Source organism: Pinus tabuliformis, chromosome 7 (assembly GCF_031772625.1).
Source record: "Pinus tabuliformis cultivar Carrire ecotype Pingquan chromosome 7, CPIR1, whole genome shotgun sequence".
Classification (NCBI taxonomy): domain Eukaryota; kingdom Viridiplantae; phylum Streptophyta; class Pinopsida; order Pinales; family Pinaceae; genus Pinus; species Pinus tabuliformis.
This window is the reverse complement of record NC_142293.1, coordinates 1993918682-1993936736: the sequence shown is the minus strand read 5'-3', so window position 1 is coordinate 1993936736 and position 18055 is coordinate 1993918682. Positions and strand designations below refer to the sequence as shown.

The window sequence follows — 18055 nt, the reverse complement described above, 5'->3', positions numbered from 1 at the left end:
CAAATAGGACTAAGCAAACTAGAATTATTTTTAAATGAATTCGAACATATTTCAATAACAATGGAAAATCCTTAATTCAAACTAGAATGGAATAGAGCAAGAAATAACAAAGTAAGAATCCACAAAGGCTCACACATGGGGCTTTGAATAGAAGGTGATTGGGTGCATTATTAAGGTACTCCTTAATGTTAAGGTCACCAATTCAAAACCTATGGATAGTTCCATTCACCTAACCAAATAAAAATTTCGTTAAGGCTCCCTAATTTTCATATATAAATCCAAATCAATTATCCTAGCTAGAGTAAGACTAAGATCCAAGTGCAATTAATGAACAGTGTCCCACATTAAAATCCCTAACTCATGTTCATATGAAAATTTTTAATTACATCGTGTCTATTTTGGAATATGGCTTGCAAAATTTTAATTTAATTATCAATTAGTATTAATTGAATGGTAGGGATTTTAACCTCTACCAAATATTCTAGACTAGAATTTGCACCAGATGTTGCAAAGGAAGCATTGTAAGGCATAAATGGCGACATGGTAATGGAAAAATCTAAATAAGATGCATATATGGTTAACATTTTTTGTGTTTCCTCATACAGTTGATGCTGACAATTGTTTTGACATGATGAATATATTGGACTTTGTTAATAGAGCTTCTAAATGTTATTAAAATTAAACTTTATTAATAGGAAACTTTAAGCTTATATCTTGATATCTTACCAGACTATTTGCACTTGGCATCATGTTTAAGAGAGATCTTAACCATCCAGCCAATCCAAGTTAAAGTGTGCTTCTACAATTTCAACTCTAAGATCCATGGTAGCAGAACAGCTCTTCAAATGATTCCATTGCTGCCCAATCTTCTCATCACATATAACATGCTTTAGAGATTTAAGCCCTCCAACTAATTTAGGCAACTTCCTCAACCGAGAACACTCTCTCATGTCAAGCTCCTCGAGTTTCTTTAGCTGCCCTATTTCCTCGGGAAGTTCTTTCAAGCACTCACATAGAGAAATGTCTATATATTCCAGCTTCCCAAGTTTTCCAATAGATGTTGGAAGCTCTTTCAGACCTAGACATGTAGATATTATTAACATTCTTAAAGAACTGAGCCTCCCCAAATCATCAAGTAACTTTCGAAGAAGGTGACAATTAGTGATAAACCACTTTTTAACTGAAGACATATCACAAATGCCAAGGGGAAACTCCTCCAAATCACATCAATGATCCATGTTAAAATCTAGCATTATGGGAAGCTTTAGATTCGACTGGATGCCATTAAACCCAACATATTTACAAGCCCTTCACATAAGCTCAAAGATAGCTTCTCTAAGCTCTGTAATACTTTACTATGCTCTTGAAGTGGGGGCACAATCAACCTCTCCAAATGAATAGTCTTAAGTTGAGTGAGTGATGATAAAAATGGTAGACCCTCCACTGTGGCTCTCTTGGACTTGTAATTGAATACTATGAGGACTTTCAATTTTCTAATTTTATTCAAAAACAATGGAAGAAAGTAATTTCTTGCAAAAAAGAGTAAAACCAAAGCATCCGCCTCATGAAAAATCATCTTACACCACTGATACTTTTCCATTTCTCCTACACAAATAAACTACAAATGCTAAGTCCAATTGCAAGTATATACATTGTGAGACACTTCACATCTTTTCTAAGATGATCGATATCAAGCACCTACACCCAAAAATTGGTCGCTAATTAGTTCATGCAGATTACGGAGTGATAATCCAATTTGTGAATATGGCAAAAAATTTAACAAAAACAAATAATTGTCTCTCAAGTTGATTGCTTAGCGCCCCTAAGCAGCAAAATTAGAGAGCATTTTGTCTATATAAGAAAAATAGAGAAAAAAAGCATCCTGGACACATCATTAACTAGTTAAAAAACTTGGAGATCTCTCTTCATTAAAAAACTTGACATTGGCCTACAACCCTCTATCTGAAGTATGCAGCAATTATGGATGACAAATTGTAATTTAGTAGGAGAAATTCTAGAGTCAATAGGAAATATAACATATATGGTGCATTTGGACCTCTCAGAGAATCATTTGATGGGCAGGATCCCCAGAAAATTGATGGCCCTTTCAAACATGATAGATATGATTCTATATTATAACAATTTATCTGGACCAATTCCAGACAATATCAACAATCTTAAGAGGCTTGTGAATTTGGATCTGTCTATCAATGAGCTCAATGGAAGCATCCCCATTGGGATTGGAGATTTGAGAAACCTAGAGACACTGCAATTAAACAACAACCATCTCTCTGGATCTATACCCTCTGGGCTTGATAAGCTTACTAATTTAGTCCACCTCAAGCTTTTTACCAACAAGCTCATAGGACTAGTGCCCCCGGGAATTGGGATGGTTTCTAAACTTGTTGAGTTTGATGTATCAACAAATGAGCTGTCAGGTCCTCTTCCACAGAATGTCTGTGCAGGTGGAGTACTGGTAGCTTTTATTGTATATGATAATAAGTTTAATGGAAGACTGCCTGGGTCTCTAGGAAATTTTCCTAACCTAACCATTGTCCGAGTAGAGAATAACCAACTAAGCGGTGAGGTTCATCTGGGACTATGGAGTTCTCCACTCCTTGGACAATTATCCTTGACAAACAATGCCTTCCAGGGCCAAATTCCTGCCCAAATCACAAAAGAATCCAATCTGTGGGCTTTGGAGATATCATACAATCAATTCAGTGGAAGTATTCCCTCTAGCATTTCACAGTTGTGGAATCTCAGCAACATTTTAGCCAGTCACAACAGTTTATCAGGTACTATTCTAGGGGAACTTACTAAATTATCGTCACTGCAACGTCTTTCACTTGACCACAATATGTCAAATGGGGTACTCCCTATGACAATAATATCATGGAAAGAGATTTCTCAGCTTAACCTTGCAAACAATAGCCTCACAGGTTCAATTCTCGCATCTCTTGGGTCGCTGCTAGTTCTTAACAGCCTTGACCTCTCAAACAATTTGCTTTCAGGGGAAATACCCCTTGAATTAGACAATCTCAAGTTGAGTTTTCTTAATGTGTCTAGCAACCTCTTGTCTGGCTCTGTCCTTGTTGGTTACAATAATATGGCATATGATGAAATTTTTCTTCGCAATCCTGACCTGTGTGGAGGTGGGCCATTAAATATTCCTCCATGCTTCCAACAGGAAAAGGGATCTGGGAATCATCAATACAGGGTATTGATTACGGTTATTACTGTGGTGGTCATAGTCTGCTTGATTCTTATAGGTATCCTGTATAAGACATACAAGAAGTTTTCTCAAGCTAAATCAAAGACTTCTCTGGAAACTCACACCCTTTCACAAGCTGGAATTCAACGAATCAGACATTTTGAAGAGATTGACAGAAAATAATGTTATTAGAAGTGGAGGTGTAGGCAAAGTGTACAAGGTGACACTAGGATATGGCACTATTGTTGCTGTGAAATAGATTTGGAACAACATGAAACTGCAGTTGGGCCAAGACAAGGAATTTCAAGCAGAGGTGGACACTTTAGGGAAGATTAGGCATGCCAACATTGTCAAGCTGCTTTGTTGCATCTCTAGTTCAGATTCTAATCTGTTAGTGTATGAATACATGCCAAATGGTTGCTTGTATGAACGAATTCATAATTCTGAAGGGGAAACCCTGGATTGGCCTACTCGTTATAACATTGCTATTGGTGTTGCTCAGGGTCTGTCCTACTTGCATCATGATTGTTCCCCTCTAATAGTACATAGGGACATTAAATCATATAATATATTGCTGGATTCTGAATGGGATTTTGGTTTGGCTAAAATGGTGGAGAAGCTGAGTCAGGAGAATGTCATGTCAGTAGTTGCGGCTTCATATGGCTATATTTATGCAAGTAAGACTTTCCAGTTAAATGGATAATGCTATGACATATATGTTTGTATTAACCAAATGTGTCAATAGAAAAAACACAATTCTAGCCAACTGGTTCAACTATTTGATATGTGTGCAGAGTATTCTTACATCCTCAAAGTGAATGAGAAGAGTGACATATATATCTTTGGTGTGGTCCTGTTGGAGCTTGTGACTAGAAAGAAACTCAATGATGTCGAATTTGGAGATGACTTGGGTATTGTTAGATGGATTCAGAATCATATTAACGTTGACATTAACAGATTCCTGGATTCACTCATAGAAGACCCACATAGAGAAGAAATGATGTTCATTTTAAGGGTGTCTCTGCTATGCACTCGTACTCTACCCATAAATAGGTCTTTCATGAGGGAAGTTGTGGAAATCATGCTTCTCTACAGCCCAGATGAAGAAACTAGGAAGGCGATAGCTACCACTTTGTCTCCCCATCTCAAGAGGAATCCCAGTGATTTTACATCCAACTCTACATGTGATTTCTCTTCTATACACAATAGCATATATCATTTCCAGGGCAATTATTTTGGTTTTGACATGTGACCATTATCTTTATTATATCACCAATATCGGAAGCATTGTTCAGCGATGCTCTTTCCCTTGCGGGACTATAGGAGCATTTGATTAATACAGATGTACGAGACATAACTGGCTCTATTCGTTTGTTCCAAACCGAAAACACGTCTACTCCAATGGAAGCATTTCATCAGCTCCTTGCATAGAAGCATTTGGGTTCATACAAAGAATAGGACCACTGGATCTTCAGCAAATACATCAGGATATCAGTCCAATTTGGTAACAACTCACCATAGGACTAGAATCTGAGAGTCTCCATATCCGCACTAATAGGAGTTGTTATGTTGTAGCATAACTTTCAAAATAAACAATGGATTAGAGACAATCCTTCGAGATTTGCATTCCCTTAACCAGTAAGTATATTGTATAATAGGACATTTTAGTAGCCCAACTGCAAAACATCTTAGGAAAATAGCTTGTCTCCAGATTGTTTACCATAGAGACTTCACACAGAGTGATCAATATATCATTGGATTCATAATCATTGATGGATAATTGAAATCAATTCCATCAAACCTCCTGTGCCATTCAAGGCCATTATGAGGCTTAGATGTAATATTATTCCAAGATTGATGGTGTATTTTTATATAGGCACTAGCTCATGAAATATTGTAACCACCATAACAGTATTAGAGGAGAATATATTCTCTCAAGTTGATTGCTTAGCGCCCCTAAGCACCAAAATTAGAGAGCATTTTGACTGTATAAGAAAAATAGAGAAAAAAAAGCATCATGCACACACCATTAACTAGTTCATGAATCCTATCTGGTTTTGATGATAAAGAGCCCCCGAAAAAATATTGTATTGGGAGTTGTTGTCTTTTTCCTCAGTCCTAGTGTTTCATGCAAACCAACAAATTAAATAAAAAAAGGATATAGTTATGGATCAACTTAGAACCAAAAAACCTTATCAAGGAGATCAAGGGCTTCTTTATCATGAAATTTTTATTTTGAATGTCTATATCTTTTCTCTTGTTATTGGTATTTCATGCTAAACAATTAGTTTAATCGATAGCGTACATGTCCTAAATCAGGCCTAAAAACCAGAGAGACTTTCCAGATTAAACAATAGGGTATAGTTTATGGGCGAGGCCTAGAAACCAGAGAGCCTTGTCAAAGAGATCTTCAGAGGCTCTTTATCACACAACCCCCCATTGGTAGGGCCTTGGTCTTGAGCCAAGTATTAGTCTTGGGGTCATAGGAATCCATAGAGCCTGCATAAGCATAAGGCTGTAATGAGAAACCATTCTTTTTACCAAACTTAAGCCCTCCGATTACATAAAAAATCCCATCCACAGCAACACCCAGGTAGCCATATCTCTTTCTAGGCATATTTGCAATGGGTCTCCATAAATCAAGGTCAGGAACATATTCCTCTACATGAACAATGGCTTCCCTACAAGCATCTCTCCTCAGAGAGCCTCCAACAACATAAATCCTACCAGAAATTACACAGTAACCTTTCATTTTCAGAGGCATCACCTGGTCTTTGGAATTGATTTATAGATTTTATACCAATACTGTCGTTTTATCTGATTTTCACATTGATTAAGGCTATAAGTGTACTTCTCTGCTCGACTGAACTCCATCTGGATGCATTGGATTGTTGACAACATAATGTTTCATGTTACCACTTGGTAAGTCCGGAAAACTATTACAACTATTTCTAAGAAAAGACACCAGAGTTTCATTATATCTAGGCAAGTTAACTGCAGTGATACGCAGAGCTTCTTGGAAGAACAAAAAAAATTAACATATCATAACTCAATACATTAAGAAAACAACTGTATATTGGTCCCCGCCTAGAAAAAGTGTTTAATGACAAAACCAAAAGTTGTAATTGCTGATGCAAAACCCTTTATCTGTGCTATCTGCTTAATAGGCAGTGCACCCAGGTCAATAGAACAAGGGATTAATTGGGATTTTACTATGTTGAACAACTACTGAACCTCTTTCATATATTTATATGCTCTGCTGATGTGCATGAAAAACAAACTCATTTCATCTACTTTCACGAATGTAGTAATAAGAAATGCAAAATCTCAGGATTTTATTAAGGACAGTTTGTCAGACAAGATTTTTCTTTTCGATGATTGAATATTTATCAAGTTAGTAAGAAAATCATTGAATGGATGAACACAATTTGTAGGACATGTATTAAGTTCCTTTGATGATCAGGAAAATCATTTGCACTTGAACTGTTTGCATGGCTGCCCTATAGCAACAACTAAGCCATCAAAACAACTTGAATATAACATCCTGAGAGTTACAAAGTTTGAAAAAATAAGAGCAGATATTAAAGACTGTGAACTAAATGAGTTGAGCAGTGACAACAATTGTGAATTCATGGTGTAAAGTTAAACAAATGCCATTTATGCTTAGATAATGAAGGACAGACATAAAAATGGTGATTCCATGGTCCAAACAAATTGGTCTTTGAAATAAATCTTATCTATTATTGGACACTAAAGAACAAGAATGCAAGCCAATCCATCCTCTGCATACATCAACTAATAAAAAGTTACAATTGTAAGAACAGAAATACAATGCAGTGGAAGAAGCAACGATGGAAAGTGTATCAGATCCACGGCCATGGAGGCTTATCAATGAAAATTCCATGAAAATACAGTGACAACATTTAGGCTTGATGGAAGTCCTTATCCTATGAATTGGTTCTAAGCAAAAACAAAACCAACCTTGTGAAATCAGATCGAAAGGCCACAGAAGAGATTTCCTTACAGAGTCATTGATAAAATTACTCAGATTATGCATAAGAAACCCAGAGAAGATACTGCAGGAGGGGAGACAGGTCACAAGATTGTTGTTCTCTTCTCTTGTTGATCAACAAATTGGAGGGCTTTATATCACGGTGAACAATTTTGTTCTGGTGTAGGTAATGTAAGCCCTTGAGCACCTCCCTGGAAACCTCAGCCAAATAATGTTCTCATATTTTGTTGTGGGCTTGAAGAACCTGCGCAAGGGTACCATCATCCATGTACTCCAAAGCAAAAGAGATCTCTCCTCCTCAATTGAATATGCCATAACACTGCACGATTTGTGGAGAATTTTCCCTTCGGAGAATCTCCATTTCCCTCATTATTTGCTTTCAGTACTTAGTGGCTTGCCTCTGTGAATTGTTATAATAAGCGGGAACGGTAATGACAGCTTTATTCACTTGACAACCCAGGTATGCTTGGGTGATTTCTTTCATGTTAAGAAATACCATTGAAGAGATTTCCTTGGCCACAAAGGTTTTCTCTTCTCCCTTAAAAGTTACTTGGATCAAGGGCTTATCATTAGTTTTGGAAATAATAAAAAAGGGCCAAAGGCTCTTATCAGCTTGGATAGAGGAATCAGAGAAATGCTTGCCACTCAACATCTTGGCATCAAAAATAGTGTTTGAAGGGTTGAAACGACTTGATTCTTGGCAGGCTCTCTGATGAGGCATTCATTTTCTATGAAGGCAACCATGGAAGGAGTAATTCGATTGCCCTAATCATTGGGAATGATATCCACTCTTTCATGATAACCATCCCAAACACCCACACAACGATAAGTGGTTCCAAGATCTTGTGCCATGTAAAGGAGGAAACCAAATCCCCTTGAAGGCCGACCTCTTCCATCTCTCACTGAACTCTTCCGAGTTGTTTATGTTTTTCTCGTGCCTCCAGGAAACACATTAGTGTCAATCTTGTTTGAGCACTACCATGAAATGGAGATATGCAACACGGCTTGAAAATGATTGCAGCCATAAACCATGAGCTAATCTCTCTCAATTGCGTAACAAGGGCCAATCTCGTTACTCTACCATAAGATGGAAATATTTGTCAGCTAGGCTTGAAAAGTTATTGCAGCTAAATGTTGAGTTTGATTGCTTTCAATAGGCTTGTTATGTAGCAGTCTTACTATTACTCATCCTCCCCTACTGCGGCGTCAGATGTCTTGAATTGGCCAGAGACATATTTTGCAGGAATTTCCAGATGCACTGCTCACAACCCACATGGAAAGGAAATAGGTATTCATCGCATTTTGATTCTATACAGATATCAGAAATTGGATTCGATGTGGTAGTCAGAAACAAAGAATCTGAGCCAAGCAGCCCCAGATCTACTTCCATTTCTCCACTGATTCAAAGAGAGCCTTTCATTAGGTTTTATGCAACCAAAGTTCCAAAACAGCTGTGCAATCAAAAACCTCCATCATGCAGGAATCGATCCAGTATTTAGAACAAATATTAAACAACAGACCCTGCATAGAGTGAAAATATGTTCTGATCCACATATATCAAAAAGTTGGATATGAAAAATAAAAACGCATCTACACCAGGTTACACAAAAACCAGAAACTCACTTACCTAAGAAACCGTGGAGAGAAACCACAAAACCCTAGAGAAGTTCCAGAGCAACATTTCGCAGTGGTAGAGGACGAGAATGAGAGTTTGGGTGACCAGCTAGGAGGAGGAAGTAGTGCTAGTGTGAGCCAGGGCGGTTGACCTATCGCGTAGTGCCGAGCAAGAAGTAGTATGAGCAACGACGATTGACCTGTTAATAACAAATTTAATACCGATAAGATCAATCAGATGGTTATTTTAATCGTCTAACACTTAAATCAAGGGTCCATGAATGTACACGTACCTTCAGAGGAGAGTTGATTTCAAAGGGAAACGCCTTACGGCATAAATATTCTTAATAGTATTCACAAATCAAATATTGATATTTATCTCCAAAGTAGTTATGCTCGTTTTTCCCTTTTAATTAAATTAATTAATTAAAAGAATGTCATATGAACAAGTGTCATATGAAATGAGTTATGGATTTTTGGGCATGTAATATTGATAAACCATGGTATTGGCCCATTGTATTATAACAAAGCCTCCACGGTAAAGCAAAAGTGAATGTCCATGATTAAGCATCTTGTTACATATTTTTTTAAATGCATATTTGTGTAGCTTATATACTAGCATAACCATATAATTTAAATGGTTGGTAAATGCAGATAGGAATCAATTCATAATAAGAATTATGAACACTTATTTCATACTTCATAATACATCTCACATTGCTAAAACTAAAAAAAATGATAAAAACTAACTAAATTATCATTGGTAATTAAATTAAAAATTTGAAAGCACTAGTCTAAAATAGATATGTTTATCAACACAATTCTTTGTATAATAATAATAATAATATAATTTGGTTAATTTTTATGTTTTTTCCAATTTTAGCAATGTGATATGTATTGTGAAGTGTTTTTATTATTATTATGGAATGATGCCTATAGGGGTTTAGCATTCATTTAATTTATATGGCTAAGCTAGTTAATAATTTAATTAAAATGGTAGAAAGAGCATAACTACTTTTGAGATAAATCTTAACTTTAGATTTATGACTATTATTCAGAATATTCTAGAATATTCTATGAAGGTTAAATCTCTACCATCCTCCTAATGTTATTAATAATAAAATTAAATTCTAGAAGCTCTATTCCAAAATAGTGTATCAAGATAATTAAGGTTATGCACCTAAACATCATGTTTCAAGGTTAAGTAGTCCATGCCATTTAATGTGCCATTTATTTTTCACGCAAATCAAATAAATAACTATAATTTGAAGTTTAAGAGGTAGGGGAGGTCGACCCCACTTCTTCATCTTAAGATGTTATAATTCCAATGATATGCCATCTTGTTAAGCTCTCTCGTGATGTCATACGATTCTTACAAGTGTGCCATTAGTCGAAGAAAAATACATAAATTTGATAACTAATGTGAAATTTTCTATGACAATTAAATTTCTTATATAACTTACACCAACAAAACTTAGTCCCTAGAATTGAACCAATGCCTTTACTTGACTATTTGGTGCTCTACCCATACCCCATTCAAAGGAATTCTATTGTTTTCCTCTACCATCATAAACGATCACCCCACACCAACACCTATATCAATACCATTAAAACATTACAACTTATTTATTTTATGAAATTATATAACTTTTTTCTGTATTCAATTTTCAATGATCCATAATGAATTAAATGAAGTCTTTCCGTAGAAATCACATAAGAAAATTTTTTGGCCGGCACATTTTGAACCAAAAATCTTTGCTTAAATTATACAACTTATTTATTTTAAGAAATTATACAAGATCACCTACCACCTATTACACCTATTACGAGATATGATTTTATAGAATAATTAAATTCAACTTGAAACTTATATAACACTCTAAAATTAATATTAACTTTGTATAAAAATAAAAAATAAAGATAAAAATAATTATATATGAATGGGTTGGGTAAAACAAAAAAATAATTATATATGGATGAGTTGGGTAAAAAAAATTGTTACTGAAATTTCTATACCAATTATTACATACCATGTGTGATATAATATTTAAGGCTAATGTATATACTCTAAAATTATATATATAATCCACATCATTGTTATGCTTACCATAAATAAATTAATAATTACATACAATTGTTCCTCTTGAAGTTCTATCTTGGTGGAAGAAAAATTTGTATGCCAGGTCTGACCAGATGTCACCCAATCCATATGTACACTCTGTCACAAGATGTTCAAATTCATTACAAACAATGTTGTTCAGTGTGAAATGAATGTCATATTAGATTAGAATGGGCCCCTCAAGTAAATTGATAAAGCCATATATTCTCGTGTACACTTGAATCCTTCTTGAAAATAGTGGGTCTTTGTCGTATTTAAGTTTAGCCCTTCTAACCCTATCCTCTCTATGTACTTGCATTGTCATATTAGATTAGAATGGCCACCCCCAAGTAAATTAATAAAGTCCTATATTCTCTTCCTACACTTAGTCCCTTCTCCTTGAAAATAGTGGGTCCTTGTCGTATTTGACTTTAGCCATTCTAACCCTATCCTCTCTATGTACTTGCATTATTGGGATGACATTTCATTAGATTTTATAATATATTCTTTATGCACGCTTTAATATAGAACTTTATAGTACTTCAACCACTAGTGACATAATTGAAAAAACTATGTATGTGGTGTTGTGTCAGATGGTCTTCTATATTAGATACAACTGCCCAAGGTAAAAACAATGCACCCAATAATTTTCAAAGTCGTGTGGCATATGCAAAATATTTCTTGGTTGAGTAGATATTTTTCAAAGTCATGTGGCATCTTTCACATATGCAATTTTTTTTGGGTTAAGTAGATATTTAGGTGCGGAAAATTGGTTTATTGTGAATAAAATCATTTATAATTTATGATGGTGTAAAGAAATGGTGTACCCATTATAATATTATGTAGATTTAAATATAACGAATAAATTAAAATAGGATCAAAGTTTTGGAAAATAATTAATTTATCATTGGAATAGTTATTAAATATTTAAATGTTAACTTTGCTTTATAAGTTTATAATGTTTATATAAATATGATCTGGATTGCATTACTATATTGTTTGGTATTAATTCGATGCATTTGGAATGGAAAAAGTGGAGGAATCGGTTTATGGGATCATTTTTACTGACAGGACTTAGTTTGGAGAAACGAGGTCTGAAACTTTTCAGGAGCGTTTTAAGGTATCAAACAATGTTTTTTGGGCATAAAACTTTGTGACTTTAGTGTAGCACCTTTTTATGTTATTCTACACACAAAGATCTTTCCAACTGTGCAAGAAGTGTCTCAATCGGAGTCCGTACGCAAAAGCTATGCCACTTAGAATTTGATTTTCCTATTTTCACCCCTATAGTTCGGGAGGATGTCATGTCAACCCCCATTATTCATGGAAAAAAGGCTAGCCACATGTTTTTTATGTAAAACACTCTAGAAGAGTCTATAGTGTAACTCTAGTTAAGAGTTGATGTAGTGAAACTTAACCACTAGTAGGCTATCGGGCTGTGTTATAACCAGACCACTAGGAGGAAGAGACATTCCATTCTTTCGAGATCATTTTGTTCCATAGTTGAGCAAATATAGCCAAGAGAGATAGGAAGTAGAGCACACATAGAGGATATGTGCACTGTAGCAGCCCACGAGCCACATACAATACTTCTTTGTATCTGTAGCCATATTTCCAGACAAAAGAGAGTGAAGTGGCCTCAACTTCCAGCTGGGTTTTCTCCCGAAAAGGTTTCACAGAGAGCATATCTTGTGTCCTATGTGTGTGTGAGAGCTTATTTTTTCGTTCTCTAATTTCTTGCATAATTTTCATTCACATGCATGCACTAAACATAGTTGAATCTATAGATCTAGAATTTTAATAAAATTGTAATAGTGTAAAAATTCAATATTTTAATATATTATTATTAGATATGCTGTGACGAACTGTCCAGTGGAATATCCACGGCAGTTTACGGATCAAAATATATTTATAATATTTGTACATATTTTGAATTCATTCAATGCAATTGTCAATATATAAAATTTACTTAATCGAGGGGTTGAGGCGATTGGGTACCCTAGCTACCTCTCTTCTCTGGTTTGGGCTGTCAATTGTGCTTGTGCTCCATAGTCATTGCCTCCTCGCCTCACCGATGTTTCGGTGACATGTCTGTTTTTGGGTGTTAATTCATTTCTGTCGCAACCACCATTCTTGCAGTCATTGTTGCTTCCACCTGCATTGCTCATGGTTGATGTGGGTCTTCTCCTAATGTGGTTTGTCATTGTTAAGCCTTGAAGTCGTTAGGCACTTCATTCGTTGTGGTTTTTTTCTATCACCTCTCTTTCCCTTGTCAGCTTCATCGTTCTACTACCATTACTGCTTCCTGATTTGCTCATGTGTGTGTTGCGAGTTTTCTCCAGTTGGGGTTTGCAAATGTATGCCATGAACCAGTTCTACGCTTTGGTCATGGCAGTTTTTCATCACTACCTCTCTTTATTTATTGCTCTCTACTCACTCTTTCGCTGCTTAGGGTTTTGGCTTTTAGGTTTGCTTGCCAATGAGCTTTTGAGTTGGGTTTATGGTCATCTTGTTATATGTACAGGGTTTTTCGCGTTGTATTTTTGCAATATATTCTATTTTTTAATCAAAATGTTCATGAGTTGTATTCTGAGCTCTTTTTTGTGTTTTTGTGTGGTCCTTGGGATCAATGATGTAAAGATGCATGTCTTCTTATGGATCAATATAAAGATGCATTTCTTCTTATGGGAGACGTAGTTATTTTTGTGGTCACTACATGGATTTGGGTAGATCTTGTATGAATACACTCTTTCTCTATGTATTTATAAAATGTAATTTTTCTGAATGCAAGTTTTTGTGATTCGTGATTTTATAAAAAGTCGTTTCTGGATAAATGAGAAAGATTTTTTTAGGTAAATGCAGTTCGAACCACTTATTGTGGTTCATCATCTTAATCTGATCATGAACCACAATAAATGGTTCCAAACGCATTGACGTAAAAAAACATAATTTACTTATCTTTGTAAATAAAATAACATTGCTTTTCCTTAAAGAAAAAATAATATATATATAAACATATTGTTTCCGTAAATATAATTATAATTGAAAGCTAATAATTAATATATTTATATATGTAATTAAATTTATTATTTTATAAAAAAAATAATAAAAATATTTTTTTTTAATAATATATAACGCAATTATTATTAAAATTAAATAGAGCGATATTAAAACAAAAATCCAAATAAAGTCGAAACCGTTAAATTCTTTGCATTATATTGTACTGCATCACGAGATCTTTTAAGATCCATTAGATTCCTTGCATTGTATTTTACTGATCTTTTAACCCTTTTATTCAAATCTCGTAGAATGATTCAACAAAAAGACAATTGAGTTTCCTATTTCTCTTACATTTAGTAAAAAAATTATTAATTCCAACAGATTTTAGGAATTGTGTGTTGTTGATTCAGTTGATGATTGCATTTTATATTAAAAATTTTATGGAATTAAATTAAATTTTAAAAACTTTGGATGATTGATTTAATAGGTTTATGATTAATTAAATTTTACATTAAAAATTATATGAAATAAAACCAAAATTTATAATATAAAATAGATGTAAAATCACTCTTTCAAAATATATATAATTTTTAATTATTAATATTTTTAAGAACTAACCATCTTAAAGATTTCCTTAAAATTATCATTAGAAAAAACACATGTATGATTATTATTATAGAACTTAAATAATAAGAACATGATATTGACTCACAATATCCTTGCACATAAACGGATCATTTCAAATCGTATAAAGTTAGAGGTTATATTGTTATTGTGTTGTTAGCTAATTATTTTAAGTTATAGTAGACAATAATGGTGTTGAAAAGTGTGCAATAAGAAATGTAAAAGTACAAATTGCTAAAAATAGCAGTTTGACTAATGAGCATTTTGGCCACCTTGGGTGAGAGGTGAAATTGCTAAAAATAGCATCTTCTAAACATAGCATTTCTGGGTCCCTTCCTATTTATAGCAGTCCCTAGTCTATCTATAGGAAGTAAATTCGAATTTGGTCTTACCAGCAGTTTGGAATATTAATTAATTAATTCTCCACGAGTTAATTAGTTAAGGAAAAACAAACTTGAAGCCTTTGTGAGAACATGCAATTATTTCTCCACTAATTGGGGAATGTGTCCTTGATTTGCTCCACTGATTGAGGAATTAAGTATGAGTTTTATATTGAGAGGATCAGTTGACTTAGTTTAACTTAGTCAAGTTCAATTAGATTAATTTAACAAGTTGTTAAATTAATGAGATATAGTTTGTTGATGCTTGCATGAATGTGACAACTGTTATTTCAGATAACTGAGTATTTTCTTATGAATAATTGATGCATGGCAGTTCAAACAGAGACCCAGTTGAGATCAAATGGTGCGACAGTGTTCTGTTAGTTGTTAGGATATTTCTAGTAAGTATTCCTTGCATGCAAGAGGAACTTGAGTCCTCAAGGATTGCGTAGTTGGACTTAAGGTTGACAGCAGGTATGATCAGGCCAATTTACATGTGTTTTGTAATTGGACCCCAATCAAAACTGTGCAAGAAAATAGGAGCTTGGAGGACTTGTGTGGCCTATATATTCAGGCCTAGCTAGTCCATGAGCTACATCATCAGAGTACAGAGAGAGCAGGATAGCTTTTGAGCTGATTTTTTTTGTATGTTGTTGAGGATTTTCACTTGAATGATAATATAGAGATGGGGTTTTAGGCTAGTGATTTTCCCAAATAAATTCTTCTGTGTTATGTGTGATTGATTCCTTCTTATCAGTTATATGTGTTCGTGCTTGATGTTGCTCATGGTTGATTAGTTTTCGCAAAGTTTATGGTAGATGTAGATCTAGTATTATGCTTTAGTACATTGCATATATCAGTTTGATCTATAGGTGAAATTTCTACATGATATCAGTGAGCTAGCTGATTTGTAGAGAAAATTCTACATGGTATAAGAGCACAGGTGATCAAGGAAGAATAGTATACAAGAAGGAAGAAATTTGTGGTTTCTAGATATAGATATCGAGTTTTTATCGCATTTCAGATTTCATCAATTGCGTTCTATGGTTTGAGGCTTGAGTATGCACTGGATGGTAGCTCAAACTATATAGCCTGGAAGGATCGCATGGAGGTAGTATTAGAGGATAACAGGGTGAAGGACTTCATTGATCAAGAAGTCCCCAATCCCTTGGGATCTAATGCCCAAGAGTTGGCGGAATGGAGGAAGTGTGTGGCTAGAGCCAAGAGAATCATCTTGGAAGGAGTTCGAGATCACATAGTCTCAAGCCTCCATGGGAAGGAGACTCCATTTTTTATGTGGAGAACATTGAAATATCTTTATCAGAACAACAATGATCAGAGGAAGTTGGCACTGAATGACAAACTTCGAAAGATTAAGTGTGAAAGTGGGGACACGATCTCTATGTATCTGAACAATCTCACCTCATGTAGGGATGAACTTGCAAGTGTAGGTGTCGTGACATCTGATGATGACATGGTGAGTTTAGCACTCCTTGGCCTTCCTAAGAGCTGGCACAACAACCAAGACTCGGTTAATGGAAGGGAGAAACTTCCAGATTAGGAACGACTATGGTCGGATTTGATGCAAGAGGAGATCAGACGGAGCACCATAGATGGTTCTTCATCCATGGAGGATGAAGAGAACTGTGCCTTAGCAAGTAAGGTGAAGAAGGAGAAGGAGAAGGTTTCTCTTCCTGAATCCAGTTCTTCCCATGGTGGGAAGAAGGTTGACAAATAGAAAGTGTAATTCTTTCTTTCGTTGTCATGAGGTGGGCCATTTTGTTACAAATTTTCTACAGAGGAAATCCAAGAAAGGATCCAGGGAAGGATTTGAAGGTGGGGCACTTGCTTCACATTTCGAGTTGGATTTCACACTCTTCACATGAATGGTTTCATCCATGGTGGGAAGTGGTCGGTTTCTTGACAGTGGAGCTTCTTTCCACATGACTGGCGACAAGAGTTTGTTCAATACTTTGGAGGAGAAAGATCTCTATATTCTCATAGCGATGGGTAATGATGAAAAGTATAGTGTCTCAGGTGTAGGCACAATTACTTTTCAGAGGGAGCATGGAGCTCGCCTTACCTTCACCGATGTCAAGTATGTACCAGGACTGAAGAGAAACTTGGTGTCGATCGCGATGCTAGAAGATAGAGGATATGATATAGTCTTTAGTAAGGGAAAGGTTTTCCTTAGACACATCATCACTAGACAAGTGAAGTAGATTGGTTCACGGGTCAAGAACCTGTATGCTCTTGAGGTTCAAGATGCATGCAAAGCCTTGAGCAGCAAGGCAACTGATGGAGACTTGGTGGTTGAGAAGGAGGGTATATTACCTCTCCACATGTAGCGCCAGAAAAAGTCTCAGAAGATTGTGGAGGAGCCACGGTTGGTGCAGTAGTTTCTCGAGGTTGTGGAGCAGCCACAAGAGGGGAAGTTGAGAAGAGATCGAGTAGAGACATCTACTCATGCAGAGACCTCCAGTAGGGGGAAACTTCGAGCCAGGTGGGCTGAGGGATCACATGTAGCCATACCTCCAGGTAGGAGGTGGGGCAATGTGGAGTGATCATCCCAAGGAGGAGGGGCAGGATCCTTGAGGTACCCAACCTCTTGGATGAGACCTTGCTACGGGAGCTCCAATATGGAGTAGCAGGAACTGATTGATTGAGTAGAGACAGATGCGGATGGAGCGGAAGAGAGAGCTACAATGCAGGGAATCCTAGGACAATGCAGAGCATGCAGGCTGCAGTAATGCAAGAGGCACAAGTGTGTTGCACAGTGCAGGGTAGCACAGAGAAGGGTGCAACGGTTGGAGTTGCATGGAGATGTTGCAGTAGCGAAGAGGTCAGAGAGGGAGCACTTGTCAGAAGCAGGTAGAGCTTCAGCATCAGAGTATGTTTCTAGCCCAACAGAGTGGTTAGTTGGGAGTTTTTTTGTTCTAAGTGATTGTTGGAGCAACCGCACTTGGTAGATGTGTTGCATGCAGAACATTCCAGAGTTATAGGATTAGGTTTGAGAGGAAGCCTTTCTTGTTGAGAGGGAGTGTTGAAAAGTGTGCAACAAGAAATGTAAAAATAGAAATTGCTAAAAATAGCAGTTTGGCCAATGAACATTT

The 18055-nt window shown here is 35.8% G+C and overlaps 2 pseudogenes; one reads left to right on the top strand and one right to left on the bottom strand.

Moving 5' to 3' along the window:
- Positions 1 to 764: 764 nt before the first annotated feature.
- Positions 765 to 1600, bottom strand: LOC149256462 (putative disease resistance protein At5g66890; annotated as a pseudogene).
- A 369-nt stretch (positions 1601 to 1969) lies between these two features.
- Positions 1970 to 18055, top strand: part of LOC149256461 (uncharacterized) — a 51285-nt pseudogene continuing 35199 nt past the window's right edge.